This window comes from Phascolarctos cinereus, unplaced genomic scaffold, assembly GCF_003287225.1.
Source record: "Phascolarctos cinereus isolate Bilbo 61053 unplaced genomic scaffold, phaCin_HiC Scaffold_4;HRSCAF=312, whole genome shotgun sequence".
NCBI classification, from domain to species: domain Eukaryota; kingdom Metazoa; phylum Chordata; class Mammalia; order Diprotodontia; family Phascolarctidae; genus Phascolarctos; species Phascolarctos cinereus.
In genome coordinates this window covers 384,693,668-384,713,637 of record NW_027555847.1, presented here as the reverse complement: position 1 = coordinate 384,713,637, position 19,970 = coordinate 384,693,668, and positions in this window count along the sequence as shown.

The following is a 19,970-nucleotide window of genomic DNA, read 5'->3' as shown; positions in this document are numbered from 1 at the left end:
ATAATGCAGAAGATGCAGAGGACTCAGAATGCCCATAAATAGTTTAAATCAACACATAAATAACTCAAACATCCCATTAACCTCTTCCAAGAGGCAATCATGAATGGATACATGAAATACATGAATGAGTGAATGTAAGAATGAATAAAAATATCATCGAATGCCTACTAACAGAGACATTATGCTAGGTACTAAGACTATCAAGATAGAGGTGAAACACACCCCCTACCCTTAATGATTTTTCATTGATGTAAAGGGAGAAACCTGATACAGCAGAATGATGAACAGGGAATATAATCAATGTCTAGTGAGCCACAGGAATGGTGAGCAGACCGACAGGGCAACTCTGTCATGCTCTTTTCCCAGAAGCAATGATAATATTGATTTGATTATGGTTTCCAGAGCAAGAGGTGATACACAAAAGAAGATGGCAATATATGATGCTTGGTCTGAGAGAAAAACTAAACTTATTCTTTTTGGCCTTAGACTGCAGAATCACAATGATTGATGGAAGCTGCAAAGAGACAAATTTAAGCTTCAATCAAGAAAGAAAAATCCTATGAAGTGCCCCAAGTTGGAATAAGTTGGTTTGAGAGGTGGGAGAAGGTCTTTAAGGAGACACTGGATGACCATTTGTCATACATGAAATTTTTTGGATTATTTTTGAGTATGAGTAGGACTAAGTGGCTTTCTTACTCTTAAAATTTGTGCTTCTGTGAGTTGAAGACAAAGGATGTTGTAAGGGTGAAGGATGTGGGAGATAGAATGTTAAGTATGGGGACAAATGATAGACAGTTTTCCTGGAACCTAATGCTCACTAGAGAACAATTAAAAAAATAATAAAGCCAGAAAGGTAAGTGAGAATCATAGTGTGGAAGTCTTAGGAAAATTATGTATTTAGTGCTGTGAAAAATGGAATCCACCAGAACCGTAAAGGGCAATTAGGAAGCTATTGTACTTTTCCGCATGAGAGTTATTAACTAAAAAAAGATAGTTTTGTGTGCAGAGCAAGAGAAGGATGCAAAAATGATGTGAAATTAGAATCAACATTTGACTGGTAAACATGAAGACATGTAGAAAAGGGAAGAGTAAAAGATCCCTTTCAGATCATGACCCTGAATTGAGTTGATAATAATATCCTCAATAGAAATGTTAAAGTTTTAGGGAAGGGCAGTTACTGTGGGAATATGAATTCTGATTTTGGATAAGTAACTTTAGAATTGACAAAAACACATACATCAGGAAATTAAAGTTGACAATATGAAAGTATAGTTTATGAGTGAAGTTAGCATTGACATACATTTAAGGTAGAAATTATATTTGAACCAATTGGAGATGATGTATTTACAAAGGAGAGACTGTAGAGGGAAAAGAGAAGAAAAATTCTTGGAAAGAACTGGTTATCCATACTATTGGGGTAGAAAACAAGTGCTACTCCAGCAAAGAAGAAATTGTTAGCATGCTTGAACAGGTAAGAGAAGAGCTGGGAGAAAGTAATGTCATAGAAGTCAAGAAGGGAAAGAAAACCTAGGAGGATATGGTGAACAGGACAAAAAGAGAGAAAATGTCATTGACTTAAAAGATGAGGGGGCTTAGTTTTCAGCAAATGACTTTGTAGGCAGTTCTCTGCTATTTTTGTGGGAGCTTGAGGACATTCCTTAAATGGAAGCTCTAGGAAGATCTGTTCAATCAGAGAAAGGCCACAGGGGGAGAGGGCATTTCGAACTTATGAAGTGCAAGAGTGCACTCCTAACATAAGTAGATTTCTGGAACATGATCTAGAAAGTCTACATTGTAGATTGTAGAATAATTAGTATTATTATTAACGTGAAAAGTAAAAAAAAAACTTGAACATCATAGTGTAAGAAATAATACAAGAAAATTGCCTGGAACTTCTGAATACAGGAAACAAAGTATCAATTTAAAGAATATGCAGATCTCCAAGGTGGGGGAGAAGACAATTAGACACAAAAATGGTTAAATTTTAAAATTCTAATATCCAAAAAAAAAGTTCTGCCTTAACCAAGAGAAAGAGGTAGAAATATAAAAAAAAAACCATGAATTTTGACTAAAAAAAATCTGTGCCCACCAGAAACTGCAGAAAAAGGATGGGATAATATATTTTAAAAAGCATACTGTTGTAATTTCTTAGGAAGTAGGAGTACAGGAAAATGAGTGATATGGCAAATAGAGAGAATGGAACATGGAAAAATAATAGGGAAGATCTCAAATGAATGTTGGGAGTATGTCCCATTGAAGAGCATTTCCATAGTGAGAGAGACATAAAGAGAGATAGGAGATGTATCTCTCTAATGAGAGATTACAGCAGGAGGATTTAATATTAGTCTTTCAGAAATGGACAAAGTTAGCAAGAAAAAAATAAAAATACTGATTTGAAAAAAAGTGCTGAAGAAATCAGAATGAAAAGACTTATGGAAACATCTGGGTGTGAACATTAAAATTTACATACTTTTTACTATCATATGATATTTTTACAAAAAAAAACCTTATGTATTAGAGCACAAAGAAAATGCAAATAAATGTAAAAATAAAAAAAAAAGCCTAGTCAGTTCAGGTAACACAAACAAAAGAAACAGACCTAAATGGAGAAAATATCAAAATCCTAAATTACAAGTTTTTAAAAGGACACATTACAGAAAAAATAAATGATTACATAAAATGATAATGCTGAAACAATTTATTAAAAACTTGTGGGTACAGCTAAAACAAGCCTTAGGGACAAAATTATATCCTTTAAACCATACATTAGCAAAATAGAAAATATCAGAATTAATCAACTAAATATGCATTTTTAAGAAATTAGAAACCCCAAAATAAACAAATTCATAACAGGCAAAAAAGAGAAAAAAAATTAATACCAAAGGAGAAATATGTAAAATACAAACCAAAAGTACTATAGAAATAATAGACAAAACTAAAAACTTGCTTTTTTGAAGAACAAAAAACAACTAACAAAACTAAATGAACCTTTAGACAACTTAATCAAAAAGAAGAGACCAAAAGATAAAATTTAAAAAAATAAAATATGAACTAATTGAAACCATAACAAAGCCAAAAGATATAAAAGGACATCAGAGCATATAGTTATATTATAATTTAACAATAAAACAGAACATAAAATACAGTATTGTCTTCCAAAAAGTAAATGTACAAAATAAGAACACCAAATAGAGATCTTAAATAACCAAATCTCCACAAAGGAAATGGAACTATCAAAGACATAAAGAGAAGAAACCTCTTGTCTTGATGTATTAATAGGAAAATTCCATCAAACTTTTAAAATATAACCACTACCAATATTGCACAAATTGTTTTCAAAATTTGAGAAAGTACTCTAACAAATTTATTTTATGAAATAAATGTAGTTCTAATGTCTAAGCCAGTGAAAGACTTAAAAGAAATAAAAGAACTATAGACCAATATAAAGTATTGGATATTGAATGAAAAATATCAAATACGATTCTCCCAGACAATTTAACCAAAAAATAATTCATTATGATCTTTTGGATTTATACCAGGGATACAAGGATAATTCAATGTTAGGAGAAGAATTAACAGATTTAGTCATATTAAAAATAAGCATATCCAAAACCACATGCTTACTTTATTAAATTTAGGAAAAAACCTTTTAACTTGAACTGATGCAAAGTGAAGGAAGCAGAACAGGAAATCATTGTACACAGTAACAGCAATATTGTATGATGATCATCTGTGAATGACTTAGCTATTCTCAGCAACAAAGTGATCCAAGAGAATTCTGAAAGACTTATAAATACTATCCACTATCAGAGAAAGAACTCATAGAGTCTGAACCCAGACAAATGTACTTTTTTTACTTTGTTTTTCTTGTTTGTTTTTTGTCTGTTTTTTTTCACAACATGACCAATATTGAAATATGTTTTGTTACTGTATATGTAAAATGTATACCAAATAGCTTGCCTTCCCAATGGGGAATGGGGGAAGGAAGAGGAAAAAAGAATTTGAAACTCGAAAATTTTTAAAAAATCAAAATTTTACATGAAATTAAGAATTAGAATATTTCTGAGAGAGAGAGAGAGAGAGAGAGAGAGAGAGAGAGAGAGAGAGAATGAAAGAACAGAGGGAACAGAACAGGACAATTATTTGGGCTTGTAATAAAGCTCAACTCTATTCATGACCCTTATTTCTCCCATGAAGATCAAAACTCTAAATAGCAAAAATTGCCCTATTGTAGTAACAACAACATGTCAGCACTCTAAATTACTGGGTGAAAGAACTAAGCAACATAGGGAATTAGGAAAGACACTATATCAGGGACTCCGGGGCTATGTCTACTACTACTTAGTTATGTCTACAAAACTGAAGAAAAGATCCTAGCATTCAGCTGGCACCAGTTCTTTCTCCCCCTCCCATGAGTCACATGGGACAGAGATCTAAACTGGTGAACCATGAATTGCCCAGCATGAGAGAAAGCTGAGATGTTTTAAGATCTAATGCCCAGGACAACCACCATCAGAGGGAAGTGAGTCAGAAAAAGATAAATAGGGGAAAGCAAGGTGGTAAATCCCGACATTACTGAAGATTTGAGGGGAAAAAAAAAGCTTAAAGCTTGAGCACAAACAGATAAATCAACATGAAAAATACTAATTGCAATAGGAAATACAGTCTCCATATGGAGTAAACAATTTCAGGCAATTATAAACAAATACTGTAAAGCAAAGGAAAATGAGTTAACACCTGATGCATCCAAGGACTCTGTGGTTTTGGAGAAGATCATGGAACTACATCATATAGTACTGAGTGGTTTAAAAGAGAAATGACATTTTCAAGACTATACTCTATGTCCCACATAGCTTTAAATAATTGACAGAATAAAACATTTGCACATGAGGTGGCATGTCCTACCCAAGAAACAAAAGCAAGGACAATGATTGGGAATGCAAATGCATAAAAGTGAAGGGCAATCTGGAAGGACAGAAACAAAATTCAATGACATTAAAAGAAAACATTGTATAGGCAGCCAAAGCATTGATTTTAAAGACAGGATTTATAAAACTAACCTAAGGATTTATAAGTCTCCCAGAAGAATACAGATCAAAAACCCTGAACATTATAATGCAAAGAAAAAAAAAAGACAACAAAACTAACCAGAACTTCTGAACACAGAAAAAAAAATGATTTAAAGAATTCCCTGACTATTTCACAATCAATCAAACAAACACAGCTACAAACTCCAAAACACATCCTTATTTAATTTAACAATTCCATTGTGAAACAACAAATTCTGGGGGAAAAAAAAAGGAGGACAACCTACACATATCAAGGGAAAGGAAATTCAGATAATACAAGATTATTTTGCATCCACCAAAAAGTGCAAGAAGGAATAGGGAAAAAAAATGTGTTCCAAAGAGTAATGGATTTGAAGACATAGCCCAATTTGACCTACACTACATATCTGAGCTTAAGCATAAATGAAAAATAGGTGGATATTCAATAATAAATGAGAATTTAACATATTCTTGGTAGTAAACCAGACCAGTTTAGATTATTTGCTTCTTGAACACCTCGACGCAATAGAAATGCAGGATGAGGAAACGAATGCGGTAGCCAGGAACAGCAACAACAACATACAGCAGAGGTCTATCTTTCTAAATCTACACAGATATAGGGGTGAACATAACAGTCAGATAGAGGTTAGAGTGTAGAGATGGCCATTATAGGCTGAACCTTAAGGCACCCTGTATAGAGATAAATTGGTATTTTTTTTTGCAGGACCAAATTATAAAATGAAAGGATAACTGGAAGGGGGAGAGGAAGAGCAGCATAGAGAGCAGTGTGTGATGTGCCCTGGTCCAATTAATAGCTAGCAACAAGGGAAGGGAAACTCCTGTGGTGTCTCCAAAAAAAAGAGCCTTTAGGGGAAGGGGAGAGGAGAGAGGAAGAGAAATTCAAAAGGACAGGAGAGAGAGGCTTTCTTTTGGTGATGGGAGAGGGTGCCTTGATAAATGCTCTTATGGATAAAGAGAAATGTCCTGTGAAGGGAGATGCAGATCTTGCACCACGTGTTGTTTATGGGGATTTGTATTTGAAGAGACCACTCATCCTGCCTCATTTTGTGGGAAGGTGGCAGAGGGCTTTGGGAGTTGGCACTCCAGAGGACAACTGGTATCTTTGGAAGTCCAGGGCACAAACTTAGAAAAGAAATATTGAAGCAAATAGAGAAGAAAGCAGGAATTGTAATTTGCCAGAGAGTAAATCACAATGAAAAAGGTAAGGCCAGCAGGACAAACTCTGCAAGTGAAGAGGTCTAGAGGTCTTGGGGTGCTGGGATCCCAAGATCGTGGTACCAGGCCCTGTCTGAAAGAACTCAACTCAAATCTTCTTCAGCCAGAGGAAAAGTTTATTAGTGGTAAAACATATAGGCCGGGTGACGCCCATAAGGACCAGCGGGCATGAGAGGTTCTCAGCCTTGTGAACCTGAGATTCTCAGCATCTGAATGAGGGCAAAGGTGGATCTTAAATAGTAAAGTAACTTTGGCGTGGCCAGAGAAGGGGTTTGGGAAAAGGGTCTAGGTAAGAATTCTAATTGGGGAGGTCGGAGAGATTGAATAGACAATGGGAATAGATAATGGAGGAACAGGAAGGGAGAAATTTGAAAGGCATCTGCACAAAATCAAGGTGGGGCTGGGACTTACGAAAGGAGATAAAGGAAGGCCTTTCTGGGGCCTATAGACAAAAGGGAGCCAGATTCTTTTAGGATGCATCTGAATAAGATTAAAAGGTAAGGCTAAGGCTTTCAAAGGGAGATGAGGGTCTGGGGCCTGTGAGTCAGATTCCCTTTGGGGCAAAGGGTGAAGATCTTGGCTTTGGCCCCTCACCCATCATTCCCCCCTCAAACAAATCAGAACCAAATTCTTTTGGTGAAAGGGGCGAAGGTCTCTGCTTCTGAAACTGCTTCCTGATGGGAAGGGGCATAGAGCTGTCCCTGCCTCTCTGGGTCCCTTTCGAGGGGTCAAACTTCAAAACCTGGCTGATGCCATGTTCAGTGGACTAGAGATCTTGGGTTGGTATACAGTCATCTGGAAGTTGATGGCTCCGACCCTAGAAGAAAGGAATCTGGCAAGGATATTTAGTAAACATGGACCAAACCAACACAAGAGAAGTATGATCAGTAATGGAATGAGAATAGGAATCAGTATAGAAAGAAGCCAGGACTCCCATGAAAAAGATTTTGGAGCACTAAAGTTATTGTGGATTTGTTGTATCCAACTAGCTTTCTCCAAAATATGAGCAGTGCAGAACTCTATCTGCCCGAAATTGTTATACATGCAACAAAATGTGTCTCCTAAAGCACATACACTCCCACTGGAGGCAAGCAAGTAGTCTAGGGCTATTCTGTTATCTAGAACTACTTTTGCTAAGGAATCCAAAGATTTCTGGATTTCCCAGAGACCATAAGCTGTCACATTTGCCAACTGGTGAATAGTTTCTGTAAGGTTAGAGAGAATATGTTCATGCTGTAAGTTATACCAGGACATAAGATAGCGTGCTCCCTTTTTAAGAGACCAGAGGACATTTCCCCAAAATCCATGTTTTGCCTTTAAGTTAGAGACTGTGGGCTGTTAGGCGTTGAAAATGGAGAAGGATGGTGCTAAAAATCTGAGGGTGCACACCCTGAAGTCTTTGTAGGGTGTCAAACATTGAGTGATCAAAACAGTAGTTCTGGGGTCTTGCCATCTGTTGGCACTTAGTTTCACCTCTTCCCCAAAATTCTTGTTACTAGTGGTGTCTACACAGGTAGTACAGGTCAAAATATTAGCAGAAACTCTAACAAGCGCTCCCTCCACAGGGGTGTTAACTTGTCTAGTGGCCTTGGAGCTTGTCTCCCAAGTAAGGGAATATTCCCCTGTGGAGGAGCAAGGTGTACATATACAAAAAATAGCTCATAGAGGAGTGACAAGCATAAATGGAGTGGCATAAACTTCTGCGAAAGTCATATTGGGGAGGGGGGCTTTGTGGAGATGAGAGTTACCGTGTGGGTGTGAGTGTTCTAAAGAGATTCCCAGTTTAACTAGGGAAATATTTCTTCACTTTGGGAGTCCAAATGCAAATTTAGAGGCTTCCTCAATTAGAATGACTGTAGCAGCCACAGCCAGGAAACTTGCAGTCTTACCAGTGGCTCCTAAGGACTGAGTTAGGGGTGTGGAGGTCAATTTCAATTTAGATTTTAAAATCACAAAAGCCTGACCTGGGCCCCACTCTTGAGGGAGTGAGTCAGGACCCAGAGGACAGTCATAAAGGGGCTTAACAATCAAACTATTATCAGAGATCCAGATTCTACAAAATCTATCTGTGCCTAGAATAGTTTGAAATTGTTTCTTAGTGGCTGGAACCTGGAGTTGGTGGCCCAGAAACTTTACGGACTATCTGGACTTTGTTCAAAGAGACCCTATAGCCTTGAGTTCCCAAGAAATTAAGCACTCCTGAGGCAGTGGACAAAGAAGCCTCTTGGGTGGGGCTACAAATACGGTGAAGGGAAAATACTTTAGGATCTTGGAGGTGAACAACAGCTGGGGTGGCAAAAGTATCCCAAATTGTCTCCCACACTTCCAGGGGAACATGGGGAGGTCTGGCACACAGAGGGAAAAGGGAGATGGGAGGCTTAACTAGAGAAAATTGGCTCCCCAACTTCACCATCAAGTTCCTTCCCAACGAGGGGGCAGGGCAAGAGGAGTGTTTAAACAAGAGATTCTCAAATAGGCAGGGGGAGGGGTATGTCTGGAGACATCCTTCAGTTACCTTTGGAATGCCCATGACCAGATGGGTCAAGGAGCGAATAGGGCCAGAGTAATTGGTTAAAGCAAAGAATTTAGCCATGATAAAGTGGGTAACCTTACCTTCAGCCTCGTTTTCTGCCCGGGGCTTGGCGAGAGAGATGCAGAAAGTGGGAGTGTTGCCCGGACCCAGGTTCCTTTGTTCTCCCCAGTCTTGAGAAGACTGGAGGACAGGGTACTGGGGGGCTGCTCTATCACTTCTCCTACCTCAGGGACAATCCTTCCTCCAATGTCCCTCCTGGGTGCATCTTGGGCAAGGTCCTGGAGGCATCCGTCTTGGGGGCTTCCTCCAAGGGGGCGCCCTGGAGGTACACTCCTTGGACCAGTGACCCTCACGGTGGCATCGAAAGCAGGTTTTCCCACTGCCCAAGTTGCCAGGAACACCCTTGGGTCTTTCCCTTACCATGGCAGCAGCCAGGAATCGAGCATGTTCTTTGTCTCTAGCCCTCTGCCTTCATTCTTTCTCCTCTGCTGCAACTAGGTCCCTGTTGTTAAAGACTCCAAAGGCAATCTCCAATACCTGAGCCTGAGGCATTTGGGGTCCCATTGCCAATTTCTGTAGTTTCCTCATAATATCTGGGGCAGATTGGTTAATGAAATACATACTAAGGATTGCTGCCCCTTCTGTAGAGTCAGGATCTACATACTAAGGATTGCTGCCCCTTCTGTAGAGTCAGGATCTAAATTTGTATACTTTTTAATGCCTTCTACTAGCCTATCTTGGAAAAGGGCAGGGTTTTCCTTTTCTTCCTGAGTAATTCCCTTAATCTTTTGAAAGTTTACTTGCTTTTGAAATGCTGTTTTCAGGCCTTCTAACAGGCAAATTATCATGTAGTCTCTCTTTCCCCTATCCTCCCTCTTCTGATAATCCCACCCCGGATCACTAGCAGGAACAGCAGCTGTTCCTGGGGTGTATTTTGTGGGGTCATTACTAGCCAAACGATCCCCAAAATTTTGGGCTTGTTCCCAGATTCTCTTCCTCTCCTCAGGGGTACAACAGGTGGAGAAGAGGACATGCAAATCACCCCAAGAAAGTTCAAATTTTAGGGAAACATCCCTGAAGCCCTCAGTAAATTTAGTTGGATCTTCTGAGTACCGACCCGGCCTTTCCTTAATCTGTGTGAGGTCTGAAATGGAGAATGGAACATGCACCCTAAGTGTCCCATTAGGAGAGGCAGGTACTTCCCTTAAAGGAAAAAGCCCTGAAGGCCCTGCAGAAGCAGGGGCTTGTAGGGGAGGGAGGTAGGAAGTCCCACTTCTCATGAGTGAGGGACTGGAAAGTACTGGCTGAGCTGGCAAGGCCGAGGAATCTGGCTGGCAAGGGGGGAAGATTACCTGACACCAGAGGAGGGGGAGGAATCAGGGGAGAAGATGCCATGGCAATACCCTTGTCTGGAACCTGGGGAGGGGTCCTGTCCGAAAGAGAGGTCTGCGGAGGAGGCACCGAGTTGAGAATCTCATGTGGAGCTTGAGCTGGGGTCTCTCTGGAAGTAGACACTGGGGTGAGGCCCATGCTCAAGGCCTGAGTAGAAGTAGCCTCCAGAGCAGGGGCCTGGGGAGGAAATGGAGGGACCACAGGAGAAGAAGGGAGGGTCTGGGGAGAATGAGGAACAGCCAGAGAGGCCAGAGGACAATGTGGTGGAGATAGGTGCTGGGGAGGTGGTGCCGACTGAGGTTGGGAAGAGGGGGATGCCATAACCCTAGGAGCCATAAGAGGATTGTCCAAAAGGTCTATTTGGTCCCCACTCACCACTAGTGGGGTGGCTCTCGCTATGAGCATCTTAGAATCCTTTCTGAGAATACGATCTCTAGAAAGCTCAACAAAAGCCATTAAGTAAGAAATCTCCACCCATTTTCTTTCTCTGCAACAATATTTTTCTAACTCTGAGAGGGTCTTTACCTGTAATGTCCCAAAAAGGGGCCATGCCTCACAATTTTCCAGGTGATACTGAGGCCCAATGATGTTACAAAAATGCACCAGCCTTTTCTTTTTAAGTTCTTTACAGAAGCTAAGATTTTTCCAATTTAGTAAAAGACATCCCAAAGGCGAATTCTTGGGAAATGAAAAGGATTGACCCGTTGTGGGCTTAGGGAAAAGAAAGAAACCAAAAGAAAGAAAAAAAATATACATCCAACAATCTCCCAATTCCCTAGCACTGAGAGAACTGAGAAGTTTGAACCTATGCTTCCTGATAGGGAGTCCATCCTCTATGCTAAGGAAGGTATATACCCAGGTCCAAGTGCTCAAGCAGAGGCACTGAACCAAAAAACCTGAGAACGTCAAGTGGAGTCTGAGACAGCCTCGTAACTGTCTGACCTAAGGGAACCTGAGAGGTCAGGCCTGAAAAACTTCCAAGACAATCCTAGCTAGCTGCTTGGAAATCCAGGTCCAAGTGCTCAAGCAGAGACACTGGACCGAAAAGCCTGAGAACATCAGGTAGAGTTGGGGAGGGCGAGGCTTACCAGTTGTGGATGAAGAAGCATTTGAGACTCACAGTTATTTCCTGGTCAGGGAACTATATGAAGAGGTCTAGGGGTTTTGGGGTGCTGGGACCCCAAGATCGCAGTACCGGGCCCTGCTGAATGAATTCAACTCAAATCTTCTTCAGGCAGAGAAAAAGTTTATTAGTGATAAATCACATCGGCCAGGTGATGCCCATAAAGACGAGCAGGCATGAGAGGTTCTCAGCCTTGTGGGCCTGAGATTCTCAGCTAGGTGACACCCATAAAGACGAGCGGGTATGAGAGGTTCTCAGCCTTTTGAGCATGAGATTCTCAGCAGCTGAATGAGGGCCAAGGGGAATCTTAAATACTAAAGTAACTTTGGGTGGCCAGAGAAGGGGGTTGGGAAAAGGGTCTAGGTAAGAATTCTAATTGGGGAGGACAGAGAGATTGAATAGACAATGGGAATAGATAATGGAGGAACATGAAGGCAGAAGTTTGAAAGGCATCTGCATAAAATCAAGATGGGGATAGGACTTATAAAAGGAGATAAAGGAAGGCCTTTCTGGGGCCTATAGACAAGAGGGAGCCAGATCTGAATAAGATTAAAAGGTAAGGCTTTCAAAGGGAGATGAGGGTCTGGGGTCTGTGAGTCAGATTCCCTTTGGGACAAAGGGGAAGATCTTGGCTTGGGCCCTGCAGCCATCACAAGGGTGTGGCAGGAACTGATTAAAGGGAAGATCCAAGGATGAGTACCTTAGAAGTTTTGATTCAAGAAAATACAGAGAAGCTAAACAAGTATAGGGACCATGAACCAGAGAATCTAGAGTAGACAGAAAGGGAGTTTGGATAGTGAAGAGAAAATTAAAGAAACAATTCCACTCTGAAAAGGGGTGCAAAAAATGAAACTTAAAAAGCAAATGAACAAGCTTAATTGAAGGAGAGAAGAAGGGGGATCTTTTTGACTGAAAAGAGGGAAAGGAGAAGAATTAAATAACTAGATTAAAAACATGAAATGAAAGAGAACTAATAAAACTCCAAAGAGAAAGGGTAACAAATGTGATGGGTGGGTTAGGATTGAGGGGGAGAAAGGCAATGGAAAAAAGTGCTACCCTAAAATCATTCAGCTAAAGCAGTTGAAAAGATATAGAACTGTATTTATAGCAGAAGGGGGAAATAACTTGAAAAAATATTTGAGACAAATGTAAGAAAATAGAAACCCAATTCTCACAATTTTGAAGGTAAATAGATTAAACAAACCAATAAAATGAAAAGTGACAGACTGAGTCAGAAAACAAAACTTCACCATCCAAGGAACATAGTAAAAAAACACACACACACATAAAATTAAATTGAGGATAAAAGGAAAAAAATATATCATTTACAAAATGAATCCAAAACACAGGAGGTACAAACAAAATGAATATTAAAAAAAAAAATTAAAGAGATAAACTAAGAAAGATTCTGAATGGAATCATGGACAACAAACTAACATCAGTATCAAACTTACATGTTCCAAACTCCTTAACATCCAAATTAATAAAGGAAACATTAATTGAGCTACAAGAATTCATAAACAGAAACACAGTAGTTACAGGAGACTTCAATAACCTTGTAGTATCACAAAAAGTGTTGCTATAAATATTTTAGTGACTATGGGGATTGTCTTCTTATCAATGGCTTCCTTAAGGTATAAGCCCTGTAACAGAAGTCCCTGGTACAAAGGGTTGATATTTTCATCTTTTTTAACTTTAAAAAATATTGTTTGTTATGTGGGGTAACTCTAGCCATTGGGCAGGGAAGGATACTGGGGAATACAGTGATGATATAAAAAGATGTCAGTGATAATAATAAAATAGATAGGTAAGTAGATAGATAAGTAGATAGATAAGTAGGGAGGTAGGTAGATAGATACATAGATATATACATAATATCTGCAGTTTTCCTCTTCAAAACATGAAAGCAGACTGCTATTGGACTAGCAGAGAAGTGTTTGATTATGTTTTTGTTGTTGTATGTGTTTGCTTGTCTCAGGTATTTCTTCAGGTAGCTGGAATTGGGAGAGAAAAAGAGATAGGATGAATCATCAGTTCTCACCTAGTTCCTACCTTCTGCTTAATTATACTTTTTATTTTACCAAAGAATTCACTTAAAATATTTAATGTTGCTTCTCATAAATGCCAGTGGTTGACCCTATCATTATGTTGCCTAAAAGCCCTTTGACATGATGGCCTGGGACAGCTCTGATATTTGCACAGGAGAAAGTGGCCTTTCTTAGCACAGGGCTGGAATCTCAAGCATCAGTTTGTTGTTAGAGAAATTTCCCCTCTGATTGGAAGCATAAGCAAGAGACGTTTCATGATTATACTTTCAAGTGCAGAATTACTATGGAGTAAGGCTATTTTAAAATGATTTTACCTCATAGGTAGACCCTAATAGTAACCAAGTGACATAAATTTAAAAAGAAAAAGAAATCTGGAGTTTTGACATGACATTGTCCTATATTCTTTTTTTCTCTTCTGTAATTGTTATAATTCCTGCAAAAGCTATTCTGTAAATCAGTCAACATTTATGAAGTGCTTACTATGTGCCAGGTACTGTGCTAAGTTCTAGGGATAGAAAAAAGAGGTATTACATAGAAACAAATATATACAAAGCAAGCTATATGCAAGATAAATTGGAAATGACAGAGAAGGTCTTAGAATTAAGTGGCATTGGAGAAAGTCTCCTATGAAAGTCAAGGTTTTAGTTGGTACTTAAAAAAATAAAACTAAGGAAGTCAATAGTTGGAGCAGAAGAGAGAGTGGATTATAGGTACAGAGGCCAGCCAAAGAAAATGCCCAGGGCTGAGAAATGGAGTGTCTCATTCATGGAATAGCCAGTAGAACAGTGTTGCTAGATCAAGGATTATGGGGCAGGCAGTAAGATGTAAGAAGACTGGGAAGGTAAGAGGGAAACAAGTTGTGGAAGGGATTTGAATGAGCATTTTGCGTTTGATCCCAGATGCAATAGGGAACTACTCAGGGTGTGAAGTGATTGGACCTATGTGGCAAAAATAACATCAGTGACTGAACATTAGGTAGCTTGGAGTGGGGAAAGATTTAAGCTAGAAAGACCCACCAGCAAGCATTTACAACAGTGCAGGCATGATGTTATTTGGGAGCGGTGGCAGTGTCAGAAAATAGAAAGGGGCATATTAGAGAGATGTTGCAAAGGTGAAATTGACAGGCCTTGGCAACAGATTGGAGAATGACAGGGGTGGGGGGAAGACATAGTAAGGATTCCAGGATGACTGAGCTTAATAGACTTGACTAGAGGGGAATGTTATTGCCCTGTATAGTAACAGGGAAGGTTAGAGGTGGAGAGTTTTAGAGTGAAAAAATAATGAATTCCAACTTGGACATAGTGAGTTTAAGATGTCTGCTGGACATCCAGTTTCAGATATCTGACATCTGGAGGTGTAAGATTGTAGCTCAGCAGAGAGTTATGGGAAAGATAGGTAGATTTGAGAACAATCAGCAAAAAAAAATGGTAATTAAATCTATGGGAAATAATGAGATCCCCAACTGAAGAAGTATAGTGGGAGGAGAGAGCCTAGGAGGGAATGATCTGGAGGAGTATTCAGCAAAGGAGAAAAAGGAGGCATTGTTAGACAGGTAGGAGGAGAACCAGGAGAGAATAGAGAATCTAGAAAGAAAAGAGTATCAAGAGAAGAAAATGATCAATAGTGTCAAAGACTGCAGAAGTCAAAGGGGAATGAAGACAGAACAATGAATGATGACTTAGTAACTAAGATTAATAGTAACTTTGGAGAGAGCAGTTTTAGTGGAATAACACGGTTGGAAATTGGATTAGAAGAGACTAAGAAAAGTAAATGGAAGTACCTATTGTAAACAGCCTTTCTGAGGTGTTTAATTACAAAAGGCAAAAAACATATTGGATGATAGTTAGCAGGGATGGAAGGATCAAGTGAGGATTGCATTTTCACAACAGGTAAAATTCGAACGTTTGTAGGCAGTAGTCAATAAGCCAGTGAACGCAGACAGATGGAAAATAGATGAAATAGTAGGGATGGCAAAAGGGGCAATCAGTTGGAAGAAATGGGAATGAATGGGATTATTTCAATAAGTAGAGGGGTTAGTCTGGGGTGGGAGGAAGACCTGAGGCCTTGAGGCCACATGTGACACTTTAGATCCTCAAGTGTAGCCCTTTGACTCAATCCAAACTTCACAGAGCAAAAATTTGAGGCCTCAGTTTCCCTACTCTTGGTAGTCTTTCCAAGGCATAATGACATTTCATCATGTGGGCCAGGGACAAGAGAAAATATCACAGCAAAAGGCATCTGAGTAGTAGGAGATAAGGAAGGAGGCAGCAGAGGAGGCTGATGACAAATGACTAAAATTTTTTCTATAAAATATGAAGCAAAATTCTAAACTGAGAGAGGAGAAAAAGAGGGAGTCATGGAAGGTTAAGGAGGGATGAAAGCCATTCCTAAACTTCTTTCTTCACCCAACCAACAATACCTGACTATAGAAGTAGTAACCGAATTAAGGAAAATAGCAATCTATCTATCTATCTACACACACATACATACATAAATAAATACATATATATGTGTATATACATATATATGTATGTATCTATGTGTATATATACATATATATACATGTATGTATATATATATATACACATAGATACACATATATATATGTATATACATATACACATATATGTGTGTGTGTGTATATATATATGTATATATATATACATATATATATATATACACACACCAGGTATTAGTCAGACCCAAACTGTAATACTGTATTCAATTCCAAGTGCATCATTTTAATAGGCACTTTAACAAATCAGAATGTGGAAATGAGGTTAACCATAGTAACGAGAAGTCTTTAAACTGTTTCATATTGAAAATAGTGCCTACTTTCCATCTTCTATCAAGAAATCCTTTTAAACAGTAAACAGGGCCCATTGTAGGGGCATAGGCTGGCAGATCACTTGAGCTTGAGGGTTCTGTGCTACATCAGGGCTAAAGCTAACTGATTGCTTGCATTGTCCAACACAAATATGGTAATTTCCTAAGAGTCGAGGTATGGGAGTACCAGGCTATCTAAACAGAGCTAAACTAGCAGAGATCAGAAATAGAGCAGGTCAACCCAAGATGATCAGCAGCTGGATTAGGCCTGTGAGTAGCCATTGCCATTCCAAATGAATGAGAGAGGGAATCCTAGTGTCAAAATAGAATAAAAACAGAGAGTAAATAAGAGGGGTCTTAGTTAAGATGATCCAGCTCACCTTTAAAAGCAAGCTATGTGGGCAGCAATCTTTCTTACTTCCCAGTAACTGTTTTCTTGGGTTCTCCCACCAGCACCAGCACCATTCCTGAAGCATTTCTACTTTAGTTTGTTCATTCATTTCCTCTCTGCCCTACTTCTGATAATTCGTTAATCCCTTCTGAACAGGATTTTGGTATTGCCAGTAGATTCTGTCTGGCACTGTTACTTGACTTTCTGCTCAATAATACTTGAGTTTTGACTTCAAATTACTTCCGTAGTCTGCTTTTTCTCTTTCCCCCATTTCTACTCTACTTTTTTTTTGTTTTTATTAATCCAGAACCTTAGCATAGTGCCTTGCATGTGGTAAGTCCTCACAAATTGTTTATTGAGTAGAATCCTGGCTTCCTTCTTTGTTCCACAAATAAGGGCCTGCCTTTAAACCCAAATAGCTTTACCCTATTATCTGTCTTGTAAATGCAATGGAGGCTAATGTAGGCTGTGTATAGCTTGTGCATTTGCCACACATCTCACCCTGAGGGCCAGAGGTTTCTCTTGGTAATGAATTTCTAACCACCTAGTGATAGAATGTGGCAAATTATTGAAGGAACTGAACCTACTTACTTTGGAGAAGGGAAGAAAGTAAGGAGAGGAAAGGAGGATAATACTTTCAAATATTGGAAAGTCTATTAAACGGAAGAAGATGTAGATTTTTGGGAAATCCTCTACAATGAAGTACTATATAATATTATTTTATTGTAAAAATCATCTGATATTACCACCTGTATTGTGTTCTAAGACAGGGGATCTTATTCTTGCTTGGGACATGATTTCCTTTTTCAATCTCATGAGGCCTATGGACTCTTAGAATCATGTTTGTTTGTTTGTTTTTAATTCATACAATAGAGTACAGAAGATTACCAATTAAAAAGAAATAAAGATTTTTTTCCTATACAAATTCAAACACTCCTTGAATTCTATCCACTGTCCCTTAAGGATTTTTCTTCTAAGGCATTTTAAATATATGCAATCAACTCTTGGGATCAGAGCAGAAAGGCAGCGGAGGTGTCAAGGAGGGGGCAAGAATGATCAGCATGATAACATGGTAAAGTAGTGATATCTAAGAAAGGTATAAAATCCCCATTGAGCTTAGAATGTGTCTATTATCCCAGCTCTGCCAATGAATGAATTGGAACTGTCCTCACCATGAAAGTAAAAACTCTAATAGGCTTGAAACTATAAATGAAATGGAGGTAGGTAGAAGAAAGAGCACCAGTATAAGTATCATAGATAATAGGAAAATTTCAGGAAGAAGTCTGAATTCTACTAGGAATAAGAGAGAAGAAACAAAGCTTCACCTAAGGTGAATATTGCTCTTAATGACTGGTGAATGAATATACTTTAAACTAGAGGTATGCTCCCAGCCCCCAGGTCACAAGCTGCCCACAGAACTCGAGTGCAACAGAAATGGAAAGTATAATTGGGAAATATTTAACAAAATAAATAAAAATACAATGCAACATTTTTGTTGTTTGGTCATTTCAGTCATATCTGACTCTCTAAGACTCCATTTTGGGGTTTTCTTGGCAAAGATACTGGAACAGTTTGCCATTTCCTTCTCCAGCTCATTTTACAGATGAACAACTGAGGCCAACAAGGTTAAGTGACTTGTCAAGGATCGTAACAGATACTGAGTGTCTGAGGCTGGACTTGAACTCTTGATGAAGAGTCTTCCTGATTCCAAGCCCAGTGGTCTATCCACTGTGCCGTCTAGTGCCCACAATATGCCACAGGTAATGTTAAGTTAGAGATTTCCAAGTTAATATGTAGGAATGTATTTCTATTTGAGTTTGAAATCACCGCTCTAAGCTATTGGTGAAAACAAAGAAATATGTTGGAAAAAATAATGAAACCAAATAAAAAAGTAGATTGGGAACAATATCGAACTTCCTAAAATGGGTATAAAATACATATAGGTAAGGTACAATGTAGATTTGGATAAGAAACAGCATCAATCCACAATTTTGGAAGTTTGGTTAAGTAAATTTGTAGTTAGATTTAAGATATACAAATATAAGATTTAATAATGTTTCAATTCTGTATATTTTGTTTCAGTTTACTTTTCTTTGTTACCTAGTAATGCTTCATTTGAAAATCCCAAACTAAGAAAGGAGTTATAGAATCGAATGCAAGAAAAATTAGATGTGATAGATATATGGAGAAAAGGAATGGGTTTATTAGACAATTTGCTTTTTATTCAATGCATATAGGACATTTACAAAAATTGATCACATCCTAGGGAAAAAAGGACTTACAAATAAATAGAGAAAAGCTGAAATTTTAACCATTACTTTTACACATCATCATACAAATGAAACAGTAATAATAACTGACATTTATGTAGTGTTTTAATGTTTGTGAAACCTTTTGCATACATAATCCTCACAACAAAACTGTGAGTTAGGTATTATGAGAATCTTTAGCTCCATTTTACAGATGAAAACATTTGTGACTCAAAAAGGTTGTAACCCATGAACACATCACTAGTAAGCACCAAAATGTGGTAGGAAAATGTGATTATATAAACAAATATGGTGTATGCATATGTATACATATACTCTCTCTCTCTCTCTCTCTCTCTCTCTCTCTCTCTCTCTCTCTCTGTCACACACAATATCTCATTTAAAATGTTTGGGTCAAAACCAAATATATGAATGTAATAGAAATAAAAAAAAAATAAAAGCAATGACATAGAATACCAAAATTTATAGAATGCTCCTAAAGTAATTATTATAGCAAATTTATTTTCCTAAGTGTGTATCTTAACAGAAAGAGATGAGTGGGCTGAATCTGAAGTGTTTAAAATGGAAATTAATACGTAAAGATAAAAATAAGAAAAGAGATCACAAAGATCAAAGGAAAAATTGAAAACATTCAAACAGAAAACTAAAGCTGAATAAAAAGAGCAAATATCTAATTCATTATGGAGAACAATAAAACTTATAAACCACTGCCTTTAAAAAAAAAAGAGAGAAACAAAAACACAGGCAGAGAGAGAAAGTGGTCCATTAACAAAAATGTCATATGTCTGGGTGAAGCAGATTGATTCACAAGTGAATTCCATTTAAATATATAAAGAATATAACATTCCAATGCTATATATGCTATTTTCTAGAATCAGGAGAAAAAAGTCTTTCTATGAGAAATGCCTGGTTCTTGTCCCCCAAGCCTGCTTTAGGACTAGGAAGAGAAAATGAACCATAAATCAAAATCATTAATGATTATTAATTAACATTAAGTTATAAGAAATTAAATACTTGAATTTGAGAAGACACAAATGAAACCATAGTACCAAAAAGCAATTCATGAACAGTAATAGAAGAAATAAGTATGTTGTTATATGCTT